A 15181-nucleotide genomic window follows, 5' to 3' on the forward strand; every position below is an offset into this window, starting at 1 on the left:
ATATATATGTATATATAGAGAGTAAATGAGTTATGTTATCTTGTTTATAGATCTATACTATTTGATGTTGTTAAAAGTCTTTTTACTGTTACAAGTGGATAGAGAAACAAAAACAGTTATGTACTTTTACCTCGATGTTGTTTGGACACGCAATTAGCAACTTGTGATCTTGTAAGGAATAATTGGCAACCTATGAAAAATGAGAAAAATGCATTAGTTAGTACTTTTAATAATAGTATTTATTAATGTATTGTATTACAAGAAAGAAGGTAAGGTAATGAAAGTGTTTAGTAAAGTGTATTTGTATTTTTGAGCAAGTCATAAATAATAGTGAGTTGCATTTGTACTATAGTGTTTTTCGATAAGCATGTACTTAATATTGTGTAGTTTATTGTCGTAAATAGTGTTGTGTAGATTTTGTGCGTTTAAAGCGTGTTAGACTGTGTGTGTGTGTATAGAGAGTGTGAGAGCATAATACTGAGAGAGTAATATAGGAAGTGTGTACAGAGAGTATGTAAAGAGATTGTGTGTTAGAGAGAGTGTGGTACAGAGAGTATGGTACAGAGAGTGTGGTTAAGAGTGTGGTTAAGAGTGTATGTAAAGAGTGTATGTAGTACAGAGGGTGTATGTAGTACAGAGGGTGTATGTAGTACAGAGGGTGTATGTAGTACAGAGGGTGTATGTAGTACAGAGGGTGTATGTAGTACAGAGGGTGTATGTAGTACAGAGGGTGTATGTAGAACAGAGGGTGTATGTAGAACAGAGGGTGTATGTAGTACAGAGGGTGAGCGTAAGAGACAGAGCGCCAGACAGAGAGTGCCAAACAGAGAGTGCCAAACAGAGAGCGCCAGACAGAGTGCCAAACAGAGAGTGCCAAACAGAGAGCGCCAGACAGAGAGCGCCAGACAGAGAGTGCCAGACAGAGAGCGCCAGACAGAGAGCGCCAGACAGAGAGCGCCAGACAGAGAGCGCCAGACAGAGAATGTATAGAAAGTGAAAAGATGTGAAAAAGTTGGCAATGCCTCACGTAAGCAACCCAATTGGAGTTTGCAGATTGGTTCTCACCTGCACTCACTTTATCATCATCAGCGATTGCCAACTTATAGTGCACAATACTCTCTGCATTATACTTTTTGCATCATGCTCTCTGCACCAGACTCTCTGCACCACGCTTTCTGCACCACGCTTTATGCACCACGCTTTATGCACCACGCTTTATGCACCACGCTTCCTGCACCACGCTTTCTGTACCATGTTCTTTGCAACACACTCTCTGAACTACTCTTACAATGTAGTACAGAGAATGTGGTACAGAGAGTGTAATACAGAGAGCGTAATGCAGAGAGCGTAATGCACAGAGCGTAATGCACAGAGCGTAATGCACAGAGTGTAATGCACAGAGCGTAATGCACAGAGCGTAATGCACAGAGCGTAATACACAGAGCATAATACACAGAGCATAATACACAGAGAGTAAGAAAAAGAGAGTAAGAAACAGAGAGTAAGAAACAGAGAGTAAGAAACAGAGTAAGAAACAGAGTATGAAACAGAGTATGAAACAGAGTATGAAACAGAGTATGAAACACAGTAAGAAACAGAGAGTAAGAAACAGAGCGTAAGAAACAGAGTAAGAAACAGAGTAAGAAACAGAGTAAGAAACAGAGTAAGAAACAGAGTAAGAAACAGAGTAAGAAACAGAGCGTAAGAAAAGGGCGTAAGGAACAGAGTGTAAGAAACAAAGAGCACTAGATAGAGACCATAACACAGAGAGCGTAACACAGAAAGCATAATACATAAAGCATATATAACAGAGCGTGATATATATATAATGTGTAACAGAGTATATGTTAGAGAGCGTGTATAAACAGTGTGCTAAACAGAGTGTAAGAAACAGAGAGCGTAAGACAGAGCAGAACACATAGAGCATAACACAGAGAGTATAATACAGAGAGCATAGATAACAGAGCGTAATACATATCATGTGTATCAGAGTGTGTTTTAGAGATCGTGTATGAAGATTGTATGTACAGAGAGTGTATGTAGTATAGAGGGTGTATGTAGTATAGAGTGTGTATGTAGTATAGAGTGTGTATGTACTACAGCGGGTCTATGTACAGATAGCATTGTACAGATAGCATTGTACAGAGAGCGTAGTCCAGAGAGCGTAGTCCAGAGAGCATTGTACAGAGAGTGTGGTACAGAGAGTTTAATACAGAGAGCATAATACAGAGATCATAATAGAGAGTGTATTTGGGGGCCTTTAAGTTTTGCTGTTCTTTAGACAGTGAGTGTCGTTATGTGTTGCTCAGAACAACCAAAGCACAGACCCAGCACATACCGAACTCTGAAAATAGCTGTAGATCTGTAAAGGCCATTTTGCTCTGACCCTCTCTGAAAGAAGTTGCTCAGTACTCCTTTGAACGGTACGTATGTTTTTTTTTGTTTACTAATTTTTTGGAAAAGGTATATTTTCGTATTTCTAGGTCCAACATCGCCCGTGCATCTCACTGCAGCGATGTGCACCACTATTCACTGAGTTGTTCAGATCCGCGGCTCTTTTGCAGTTTGAGGTAAGCTATCTTTTCTTTTGCAATAATCTTATTTTTTTTTTGTCTTTTTGTAGATCCAACATGGCCCGTGGCGTCTCCCTGCAGCTGTGTGCACCACTGTGCACGAAGCTGTTGAGACGGGTATGTATGTTGTTGTTTTCGTTCAGAGGTAAGCCATGTTTGTTTTTTTAGGCTAATCTTATGTTTGTTATCTTTTTTGTAGGTCCAACATGGCCCGTGGTGTCTTCCTGCAGCGATATGCACTACTGTGCATGAAGTTGTTTCGATATGCTGTTTTTGTACAGTTTGTGAAAAGTTATCTTTTCAATTTGGCTAATGTTATGTTTATTCTCTCTAGATCTCTGTACAACGCTCTCTGCACTATGCTTTTTGCCTTATGCTCTGAGCACCACAGTGGAGGGATGATGCAGTGAGAAGTTGATGAGAGTGCAGCAGTGAAGGGACAATGCAATGGGTAGCTGAGCAGAGAGTGCATTAGTGAATGTACGGTGCAGGGAGAAGGTGAGTAGAGAGTGCATTATTGAAAGGACGGTGCAAAGAGAAGCAGAGGAGCGATTGCAGCAATGAAGGCACGGTGGAAGGAGAGGTTGAGGATGTCAAGCGTACTCTACAACAAAGTATTGAAATGTGCTAGAAAGTGTGTAATAAATTAAAGAGAGCATAATGCTGAGCGAGTAATATAGGAAGTGTGTACAGAGAGTATGTAAAGAGATTGTGTGTTACAGAGAGTGTGGTACAGAGAGTATGGTACAGAGAGTGTGTTAAAGAGTGTATGTACAGAGTGTATGTACAGAGTGTATGTACAGAGTGTATGTAGTACAGAGGGTGTATGTAGTACAGAGGGTGTATGTAGTACAGAGGGTGTATGTAGTACAGAGGGTGTATGTAGTACAGAGGGTGTATGTAGTACAGAGGGTGTATGTAGTACAGAGGGTGAGCGTAAGAGACAGAGCGCCAGACAGAGAGTGCCAAACAGAGAGTGCCAGACAGAGAGCGCCAGACAGAGAGTGTCAGACAGAGAGTGCCAGATAGAGAGCGCCAGACAGAGAGTGCCAGACAGAATGTATAGAAAGTGAAAAGATGTGAAAAAGTTGGCAATGCCTCACGTAAGCAACCCAATTGGAGTTTGCAGATTGGTTCTCACCTGCACTCACTTTATCATCATCAGCGATTGCCAACTTATAGTGCACCATACTCTCTGCATTATACTTTTTGCATCATGCTCTCTGCACCAGTCCTCTGCACCACGCTTTCTGCACCACGCTTTATGCACCACGCTTTATGCACCACGCTTCCTGCACCACGCTTTCTGTACCATGTTCTTTGCAACACACTCTCTGAACTACTCTTACAATGTAGTACAGAGAATGTGGTACAGAGAGCGTAATACAGAGAGTGTCATGCAGAGAGCGTAATGCAGAGAGCGTAATGCACAGAGCGTAATGCACAGAGCGTAATGCACAGAGCGTAATGCAGAGAGCGTAATACACAGAGCATAATACACAGAGCATAATACACAGAGAGTAAGAAACAGAGAGTAAGAAACAGAGAGTAAGAAACAGAGTAAGAAACACAGTAAGAAACAGAGAGTAAGAAACAGAGCGTAAGAAACTGAGAGTAAGAAACTCAGAGTAAGAAACAGAGTAAGAAACAGAGTAAGAAACAGAGTAAGAAACAGAGTAAGAAACAGAGTAAGAAACAGAGCGTAAGAAAAGGTCGTAAGGAACAGAGTTTAAGAAACAAAGAGCGCAAGATAGAGACCATAACACAGAGAGCTTAACACAGAAAGCATAATACATAAAGCATAGATAACAGAGCGTGATATATATATAATGTGTAACAGAGTATATGTTAGAGAGCGTGTATAAACAGTGTGCTAAACAGAGTGTAAGAAACAGAGAGCGTAAGACAGAGCATAACACATAGAGCATAACACAGAGAGTATAATACAGAGAGCATAGATAACAGAGCGTAATACATATCAAGTGTATCAGAGTGTGTTTTAGAGATCGTGTATGAAGATTGTATGTACAGAGAGTGTATGTAGTATAGAGGGTGTATGTAGTATAGAGGGTGTATGTAGTATAGAGTGTGTATGTAGTATAGAGGGTGTATGTACTACAGCGGGTCTATGTACAGATAGCATTGTACAGATAGCATTGTACAGAGAGCGTAGTCAAGATAGCGTAGTCCAGAGAGCGTAGTCCAGAGAGCGTAGTCTCGAGAGCATTGTACAGAGAGTGTGGTACAGAGAGTTTAATACAGAGAGCATAATACAGAGATCATAATAGAGAGTGTATTTGGGGGCCTTTAAGTTTTGCTGTTCTTTAGACAGTGAGTGTCGTTATGTGTTGCTCAGAACAACAAAAGCACAGACCCAGCACATACCGAACTCTGAAAATGGCTGTAGATATGTAAAGGCCATTTTGCTCTGACCCTCTCTGAAAGAAGTTGCTTAGTACTCCTTTGAACGGTATGTATGTTTTTTGTTTCTTTTCAAATTTATTTGGAAAAGGTATATTTTCGTTTTTCTAGGTCCAACATCGCCCGTGCATCTCCCTGCAGCGATGTGCACCACTATTCACTGAGTTGTTCTGATCCCCGGCTCTTTTGCAGATTGAGGTGAGCTATCTTTTCAATTTTAATAATCTTATGTTTCTTATCTTTTTTGTAGGTCCAACATGGCCCGTGGCGTCTTCCTGCAGCGATGTGCACCGCTGTGCACGGAGCGCTTCAGACGGGTATGTATGTTGCTGTTGTTTCCGTGTAAAAGTAAGCCATTTTGTTTTTTTAGGCTAATCTTATGTTTTTTATCTCATTTGTAGGTCCAACATGGCCCGTGGTGTCTTCCTGCAGCGATATGCACTACTGTGCATGAAGTTGTTTCGATATGCTGTTTTTGTACAGTTTGTGAAAAGTTATCTTTTCAATTTGGCAAATGTTATCTTTATTCTCTCTAGATCTCTGTACAACGCTCTCTGCACTATGCTCTTTGCCTTATGCTCTGAGCACCACAGTGGAGGGATGATGCAGTGAGAAGTTGATGAGAGTGCAGCAGTGAAGGGACAATGCAATGGGTAGCTGAGCAGAGAGTGCATTAGTGAAGGGACGGTGCAGGGAGAAGGTGAGTAGAGAGTGCATTATTGAAAGGACGGTGCAAAGAGAAGCAGAGGAGCGATTGCAGCATTGAAGGGACGGTGGAAGGAGAGGTTGAGGATGTCAAACTTACTCTACAACAAAGTATTGAAATGTGCTAGAAAGTGTGTAATAAATTAAAGAGAGCATAATGCTGAGCGAGTAATATAGGAAGTGTGTATAGAGAGTATGTAAAGAGATTATGTATTACAGAGAGTGTGGTACAGAGAGTATAGTACAGAGAGTGTGTTAAAGAGTGTATGTACAGAGTGTATGTACAGAGTGTATGTACAGAGTGTATGTACAGAGTGTATGTACAGAGTGTATGTACAGAGTGTATGTACAGAGTGTTATGTAGTACAGAGGGTGTATGTAGTAGAGGGTGTATGTAGTACAGAGGGTGTATGTAGTACAGAGGGTGTATGTAGTACAGAGGGTGAGCGTAAGAGACAGAGCGCCAGACAGAGAGCGCCAAAGAGAGAGCGCCAGACAGAGAGCGCCAGACAGAGAGCGCCAGACAGAGAGCGCCAGACAGAGAGCGCCAGACAGAGAGCGCCAGACAGAATGTATAGAAAGTGAAAAGATGTGAAAAAGTTGGCAATGCCTCAGGTAAGCAACCCAATTGGAGTTTGCAGATTGGTTCTCACCTGCACTCACTTTATCATCATCAGCGATTGCCAACTTATAGTGCACCATACTCTCTGCATTATACTTTTTGCATCATGCTCTCTGCACCAGACTCTCTGCACCACGCTTTATGCACCACGCTTTATGCACCACGCTTTATGCACCACGCTTTATGCACCACGCTTTATGCACCACGCTTTATGCACCACGCTTTATGCACCACGCTTCCTGCACCACGCTTTCTGTACCATGTTCTTTGCAACACACTCTCTGAACTACTCTTACAATGTAGTACAGAGAATGTGGTACAGAGAGCGTAATACAGAGAGCGTCATGCAGAGAGCGTAATGCACAGAGCGTAATGCACAGAGCGTAATGCACAGAGCGTAATGCACAGAGCGTAATGCACAGAGCGTAATGCACAGAGCGTAATGCACAGAGCGTAATACACAGAGCGTAATACACAGAGCGTAATACACAGAGCGTAATACACAGAGAGTAATACACAGAGAGTAAGAAACAGAGAGTAAGAAACAGAGAGTAAGAAACAGAGAGTAAGAAACAGAGAGTAAGAAACAGAGCGTAAGAAACAGAGCGTAAGAAACAGAGCGTAAGTAACTGAGTAAGAAACAGAGAAAGAAACAGAGTAAGAAACAGAGCGTACGAAAAGGGCGTAAGGAACAGAGTGTAAGAACCAAAGAGCGCAAGATAGAGACCATAACACAGAGAGCCTAACACAGAAAGCATAATACATAAAGCATAGATAACAGAGCGTGATATATATATAATGTGTAACAGAGTATATGTTAGAGAGCGTGTATAAACAGTGTGCTAAACAGAGTGTAAGAAACAGAGAGCGTAAAACAGAGAGCGTAAGACAGAGCATAACACATAGAGCATAACACAGAGAGTATAATACAGAGAGCATAGATAACAGAGCGTAATACATATCATGTGTATCAGAGTGTGTTTTAGAGATCGTGTATGAAGATTGTATGTACAGAGAGTGTATGTAGTATAGAGGGTGTATGTAGTATAGAGTGTGTATGTAGTATAGAGGGTGTATATAGTATAGAGGGTGTATGTAGTACAGAGGGTGTATGTACAGATAGCATTCTACAGAGAGCGTAGTCCAGAGAGCGTAGTCCAGAGAGTGTGGTATAGAGAGCATTGTACAGAGAGTGTTGTACAGAGAGTTTAATACAGAGAGCATATTACAGAGATCATAATATAGAGAGTGCTGCAGTAAAGGTATGGTCCATTGAGATGTTGAGGAGAGAGTGCAGCAGTGAGTGATGGTGCAGTGGATAAATCAGAGGTGCAGCCTGGATGCGGGGGTCTGAGCAGAGAGGGCAACAGTGAAGATACCGTGCAGGGAGAGGCTGAGGAGAGAGTGCAACAGTGAGTGATGGTGCAGTGGATGAGTCAGACGTGCTGGCTGGATGCGGGAGTCTGAGCAGAGAGGGCAGCAGTGAAAGGTCCGTGCAGGGAGAGGCTGAGGAGAGAGTGCAACAGTGAAGGGACCGTGCAGGGAGAGGCTGAGGAGAGAGTGCAACAGTGAGTGATGGTGCAGTGGATGAGTCAGACGTGCTGGCTGGATGCGGGAGTCTGAGCAGAGAGGGCAGCAGTGAAAGGTCCGTGCAGGGAGAGGCTGAGGAGAGAGTGCAACAGTGAAGGGACCGTGCAGGGAGAGGCTGAGGAGAGAGTGCAACAGTGAGTGATGGTGCAGTGGATGAGTCAGACGTGCTGGCTGGATGCGGGAGTCTGAGCAGAGAGGGCAGCAGTGAAAGGTCCGTGCAGGGAGAGGCTGAGGAGAGAGTGCAACAGTGAAGGGACCGGGCAGGGAGAGGCTGAGGAGAGAGTGCAACAGTGAGTGATGGTGCAGTGGATGAGTCAGACGTGCTGGCTGGATGCGGGAGTCTGAGCAGAGAGGGCAGCAGTGAAAGGACCGTGCAGGGAGAGGCTGAGGAGAAAGTGCAACAGTGAAGGGACCGTGCAGGGAGAGGCTGAGGAGAGAGTGCAACAGTGAGTGATGGTGCAGTGGATGAGTCATGGGTGCAGCTTTGATGAGGGGGTCTGAGCAGAGAGGGCTTCAGTGAAGGGACCGTGCAGGGAGAGGCTGAGGAGAGAGTGCAACAGTGAAGGGACCGTGCAGGAAGAAGCTGAGGAGAGAATGAAGAGATGTTGCAGTAAGAGGCAGAAGAGAGAGTGCAGCATTGAAGGGATGATCCAGTGAGACGTTGAGGAGAGTATGCATGGAGAGGCTGAGGAGCGATTGCAGCAGTGAAGGGACGGTGGAGGGAGAGGTTGAGGATGTCAAATGTACTAAACAAAGTATTGAAATGTGCTCGAGCGTGCGTGGTCCGTCACAAACGAGACACGATTTGGTGTGCAATCTGTCGACAAACGGATGGATTGTAATAATGCGCTATTACTTTACTAATATTCTTACTTTCGGCTTATTTCCAAAAGTTTACCCAGCATGTCACAGAGTTAGACTACTGAATACAAATGGGCATTTTTACAGGAAGAGCAGTTGTTTCGCACAAGAGAATGTCATCTGTTTGTTAAAGTAAAAGTTACCCCACGACACTGATGATGACAGACGGCACACGAGGAGACGGGTGCTTTACGTAGAGTCCGGGGTTACAGCATGCCCCCTCCCGCTCTCCCCAGCTACGCGACAGGGCTCTTTCCCGCATGGCTATTTATTGTTAATGCTTTTACAAACACTGGTAGTACTCTTTATGGAGTTACTACAAATAAGATCTTTTAAATACACTCATTTCTTACACTGCAGCTACTAAAGAACATGAGATATAGCAAAAGTTGCATCACTTTTCCGTTCATTCAGATAACATTTGTATACGTTGAGGAGAGTATGCATGGAGAGGCTGAGGAGCGATTGCAGCAGTGAAGGGACGGTGGAGGGAGAGGTTGAGGATGTCAAACGTAGTAAACAAAGTATTGAAATGTGCTCGAAAGTGTGTAATAAATTAAAAGGTGCACGTATATTTTGCAATTAAAATGTAAAGGTATAACATTGTTACATATATCGTAAGTCAAAATATAAGTAAAGTTAAAAAAGGTAAACCCTTAAAAGTCAAGCATTGTCTTATTTTTAATGTATAAAATTACTTACAGTTCTGCAACAGAGATATATCAGCTCTCGAAATATACTGCCTGGTTACCACTCGAGAAAAGGTCGCTCGAATGCTTGAAATACAAGGAAAGAAAAAATAATGTCAGTTACTTGAATAAAATAATTCAAGAAGTGTGGCATTGGGCAGACAGCGCACGAGGAGACGGATGCTTTACGTAAGGAGTCTGTAGCTACCGCATCCTCCGACCTCTTCCCCCAACCCCCCCCCCCCCCGCCCCCCCTCTACTGACAGCAAAGCTACAGGCTGTTTTTGCGAACACTAGTGCTGCTATTTAAAGAGTTTATACGAGGGATAAGGTCTTTGAAATACACTCCGTCTAAACACTGCAGCTACCAAAGAGCATTCGATACGGCAACAGTTTCATTATAATGAACGCTTTTTACAACAAATTAACGAAATGTGCTAGACAGAGTTTTACAAATTACAGAGTGCATCAGTGAAGGGACAGGGCAGGGAGACTCTGAGGAGAGAGTGCAACAGTAAAGGGACCGTGCAGGGAGAGGCTGAGGAGAGAGTGCAACAGTGAGTAATGGTGCAGTGGATGAGTCATGGGTGCAGCCTGGATGAGGGGGGTCTGAGGAAAGAGTGCAACAGTGAAGGGACCGTGCAGGGAGAGGCTGAGGAGAGAGTGCAACAGTGAGTGAAGGTGCAGTGGATGAGTCATGGGTGCAGCCTGGATGAGGGGGTCTGAGCAGAGAGGGCAGCAGTGAAGGGACCGTGCAGGGAGAGGCCGAGTAGAGAGTGCAACAGTAAAGGGACCGTGCAGGGAGAGGCTGAGGAGAGAGTGCAACAGTGAGTGATGGTGCAGTGGATGAGTCATGGGTGCAGCCTGGATGCGGGAGTCTGAGCAGAGAGGGCAACATTGAAGGGACCGTGCAGGGAGAGGCTGAGGAGAGAATGAAGGGATGTTACACTTAGACTGAGGAGAGAGTGCAGCAGTGAGTGATAGTGCAGAGAGGCTGAAGAGAGTGCAGCAGTGAGTGATGGTGCAATGGACAAATTATCTAAAAGTACAAGATAGTGTTTTAAAAATTACAGAGTGCGCGTAAATTTGACAAATAAAAGCTAAAGGTATGACAGCGTTACATTCCTCGTAAACAAATGTAAGTGAAGTTAAAAAGGCCCAAAATGCAAAACAAAGCATTACTGTCTTTCCATTGTATGAAGTTACTTACAGTTCTGTAAAATTGAGAGATGAGCTCTTGAAGTATACGGCCTAGCTTCTTTTTATAAAATATTCTGAATGTTCGCTCGTGTGCTTCAAATACTGCGAAAGGAAGAAATAATGTCAATTACTTTAATTAATCCAAAAAAAGATGAGCATGTGTAATGTACAAAAACAGCATGTATGTGCCCTGTGCCTCTGAGACGCGCTGGAGAGGGGCGCTATGGAGGTGGTCAGCCCCGGAGACAGTCCCGAAGCAGATAGGGGATGCGCGAGCAAGGTAAGGTAGCATGAGCGTTCGTGGCCCCTCACAAACGAGACACGATTTGGTGTGCAATCTGTTAACAAACGGATGGTTTGTAATAATGCGCTATTACTTTACCAATATTATTACTTTCGGCTTATTTCCAAAAGTTTACCCAGCATGTCATTGAGTTATACTACTGAATACAAATGGGCATTTTTACAGGAAGAGCAGTTGTTTCGCACAAGAGAATGTCATCTGTTTGTTAAAGTAAAAGTTACCCCAGGACACTGATGATGACAGACGGCACACGAGGAGACGGGTGCTTTACGTAGAGTCCGGGGTTACAGCATGCCCCCTCCCGCTCTCCCCAGCTACGCGACAGGGCTCTTTCCCGCATGGCTATTTACTGTTAATGCTTTTACAAACAAAGTAAAAGTTACCCCAGGACACTGATGATGACAGACGGCACACGAGGAGACGGGTGCTTTACGTAGAGTCCGGGGTTACAGCATGCCCCCTCCCGCTCTCCACAGCTACGCGACAGGGCTCTTTCCCGCATGGCTATTTACTGTTAATGCTTTGACAAACACTGATAGTACTCTTTATGGAGTTGCTACAAATGATAAGATCTTTTAAATACACTCATTTCTTACACTGCAGCTACTAAAGAACATGAGATATGGCAAAAGTTGCATGATGTTGAAAGTTTCCCGACAAAAAATATTCTAAAATGCTTTAAAGTGTTTATTAAAAAGCCATGTGCACGTAAATTCTAGAAGTAAAAGTTATAAAATTTAGACAAATATACTAATTGAATTATTTTTTGTAAATAAATTTAAAACGTTAAAAGTAAAGCATTCTCTTTTTCTTAATGAAAGCAGTTACTTACAGTTTTTAGTTAGAGATCGATCAGCTCTCGAAGTATACCGTCGGGCTTTTTCCCAAGAACTGTCCCGAAAGTCCGCTCGTCTGTTTTAAATAGTGCGAAAGCTAAAAAAAGTGTCGTTGCTTGAATTAAATAACAAAAGAAACCACATGTAGTGTTGAAAAACAGCAAATAGGTAAGATGTTGCCCTGTAGCCGTCTGTTAATGTTTGGGTGCGGTGCTTCCTTCGAGCAAACAAAGGACTGTCTGGCAAGAAGTGTATTCCATTGTGAGTGCAGAGGTGCGAATTCTGTGTTAAGTATACGCGAAGGCCTGTCAGTTGCTTGAATTAAATACCAAAAGAAGACCACATGTAGTGTTGACGTTGCCCTGTAGCCGTATGTTAATGTTTGGGTGCGGTGCTTCCTTCTAGCAAACAAAGGACAGTCTGGAAAGAAGTGTATCTTATTGCGAGTCAAGATGTGGCAATTACATGTGAATTGAGTGTGAACGCGCGCGGATGCAAGAGACAGGTCCCACCCTCCCAAAAGAATTAAAGTGGCACCAAGTAGTCTGGGCAGTTACTACAAAGTCGTGCGTGCATTAAAACCAATACGCAAGTGCAGTGTAAAATTTAATAAAATAAAAACGCAGTTGCATGCAAGCGTGTTAACAAAACGTTAACGTAAACTTGCAAGCATAACAGTAGGCATATAATTTGAAACAGTAGCTCACAAATTAATGATACTACAAATTGTGGCAAAATATTTTTCTTTTATATTACTAATATGGCGCTCTGCACCTAACCTGTCAATCGTAGCAGTAAATTCAGTGAACTGTAGAAATTAGACAATCGTTACACAAATAAAACATGAACAGTGCATAAATGTATTAAAATATATCACTTACCTGTCGATCGTAGCAGCACAGTCAGTGGGGTGTATAAATCAGACAAACACAAACAGAACATGGACAGTGCATACATATACATTTTTAAAAACAAGAGGTAAAGATCAGAAAACATCAGCTACTTAAGGCAAAACTAGTACAGGACCCGAATACCAGGACGACATCGCGCAAACATCAGTGAAGATATCGGGAAATTACGTTAACGTGAAAAAGGGAGACGCCACGAGCCATGTTGGACCTAGAAAAAAAAAAGTTAAAAACAAGAGGCAAAGATCAGAAAACATCAGATACTTAAGGCAAAACTAGAGTACAGGACCCAAATACCAGGACGACACCTGCGCAAACTTCAGTGAAGATATCGGGAAATTACATACATACCTGTCTGCAGGGACACGCCACGGACCATGTGGAACCTACAAAAGACAGAAAAAAAATAAGATTACTACAATAGAAAAGATAGCTGACCTCAAACTGCAAATAAGCCTCGAATAGGAACTACTACGTGCACAGCGGTGCACATCGCTGCAGGGTGACGTCACGGGCCATGTTGGACCTAGAAAAAAGATAAAATAATATTAGCCTACAAACAAAGTAAACCTTGTTTACCTGTAAAGGAAAACAGTACATCTAACTAAAAATATTTAAAACATTACATCAACAGACAAAAGTTGCTCTCTTAGTCTCGGCGGAAACATAAGATGAACCGTAAAAAACAAACAAACCTGGCTTACCTGTAAATGAAAACCGTAGATGTAACACAAAATAATTAATACATTACATCAACAGACTAAAGTTGCTCGCTTACCTGTAGAACTTTCCAGACGAGATCGGGAAATGACGTTAACGTGAATAAACGTGCCCCGCCCATGCCGTATTAAAATCAAGTACTCCCCCTATTCAATTATTAATAGCACTTTCGTCAAACAAATAAAAAATGTGAATATCGCAAACATTTTTTTTACAATTTAAATGACAGCTATTAGGCAATACAATAAATAACAATATCATAAAAAAAAGGGAGATAAAAATATTTTTAAAGAAATAACTTACTTTTCTGTCGCAGGAGACGCGGGTCGTAACCACTCCGTGCACAGCGGTGCACATCGCTGCAGGAAGACGACACGGGCCATGTTGGACCTACAAAAAAGATAAGAAACATAACATTAGGCAAAATAAACAAAATGGCTTACTTTTACACGGAAACAACAGCAACATACATACCCGTCTGAACAGCTTCGTCCACAGTGGTGCAATCGGCTGCAGGGAAACGCCACGGGCCTTGTTGGACCTACAAAAAAGATAAGAAACATAAGATTATTAACATTGAAAAGATAGCTCACCTCAATCTGCAAAGAGCCGCGGGTCGGAACCACCCCGTGCACAGCGGTGCACATCGCTGCAGGAAGACGCCACGGGCCATGTTGGACCTACAAAAAAGATAAGAAACATAAGATTATTAACATTGAAAAGATAGCTCACCTCAATCTGCAAAAGAGCCGCGGGTCGGAACCACTCCGTGCACAGCGGTGCACATCGCTGCAGGAAGACGACACGGGCCATGTTGGACCTACAAAAAAGATAAGAAACATAACATTAGGCAAAATAAACAAAATGGCTTACTTTTACACGGAAACAACAGCAACATACATACCCGTCTGAACAGCTTCATCCACAGTGGTGCAATCGGCTGCAGGGAAACGCCACGGGCCTTGTTGGACCTACAAAAAAGATAAGAAACATAAGATTATTAACATTGAAAAGATAGCTCACCTCAATCTGCAAAGAGCCGCGGGTCGGAACCACCCCGTGCACAGCGGTGCACATCGCTGCAGGAAGACGCCACGGGCCATGTTGGACCTACAAAAAAGATAAGAAACATAAGATTATTAACATTGAAAAGATAGCTCACCTCAATCTGCAAAAGAGCCGCGGGTCGGAACCACTCCGTGCACAGCGGTGCACATCGCTGCAGGAAGACGCCACGGGCCATGTTGGACCTACAAAAAAGATAAGAAACATAAGATTATTAACATTGAAAAGATAGCTCACCTCAATCTGCAAAAGAGCCGCGGGTCGGAACCACTCCGTGCACAGCGGTGCACATCGCTGCAGGAAGACGCCACGGGCCATGTTGGACCTACAAAAAAGATAAGAAACATAACTTTAGCCTAAATAAACAAAATGGCTTACATTAAGACGCCCATGTTGGACCTACAAAAAAGATAAGAAACATAACTTTAGCCTAAATAAACAAAATGGCTTACATTAAGACGCCCATGTTGGACCTACAAAAAAGATAAGAAACATAACTTTAGCCTAAATAAACAAAATGGCTTACTTTTACACGGAAAAAACAGCAACATACATACCCGTCTGAACAGCTTCGTCCACAGTGGTGCAATCGGCTGCAGGGAAACGCCACGGGCCTTGTTGGACCTACAAAAAAGATAAGAAACATAAGATTATTAACATTGAAAAGATAGCTCACCTCAATCTGCA

At 42.9% G+C, this 15181-nt stretch overlaps 1 long non-coding RNA gene across 2 annotated transcripts in view; it reads right to left on the minus strand.

Annotated features, from left to right (window-relative positions):
• The window catches only part of LOC147751225 (uncharacterized), a 29409-nt gene extending 16366 nt beyond the window's left edge, over positions 1–13043 (minus strand). The window contains exons 1-5 of one of the 2 annotated variants that reach the window (XR_015299962.1): positions 12581–13043; positions 11798–11898; positions 10672–10763; positions 9475–9548; positions 131–190 (exon numbers count right to left, since the gene is read on the minus strand). This is a non-coding gene — a long non-coding RNA (uncharacterized LOC147751225). Of the gene's footprint in view, positions 1–130; positions 191–9474; positions 9549–10671; positions 10764–11797; positions 11976–12580 lie in introns of those variants that run through there. The other variant, XR_015299961.1, reaches the window with a different exon arrangement.
• Positions 13044–15181: the final 2138 nt, after the last annotated feature.

This window comes from Lissotriton vulgaris, chromosome 1_1, assembly GCF_964263255.1.
Source record: "Lissotriton vulgaris chromosome 1_1, aLisVul1.2, whole genome shotgun sequence".
Classification (NCBI taxonomy): Eukaryota; Metazoa; Chordata; class Amphibia; order Caudata; family Salamandridae; genus Lissotriton; species Lissotriton vulgaris.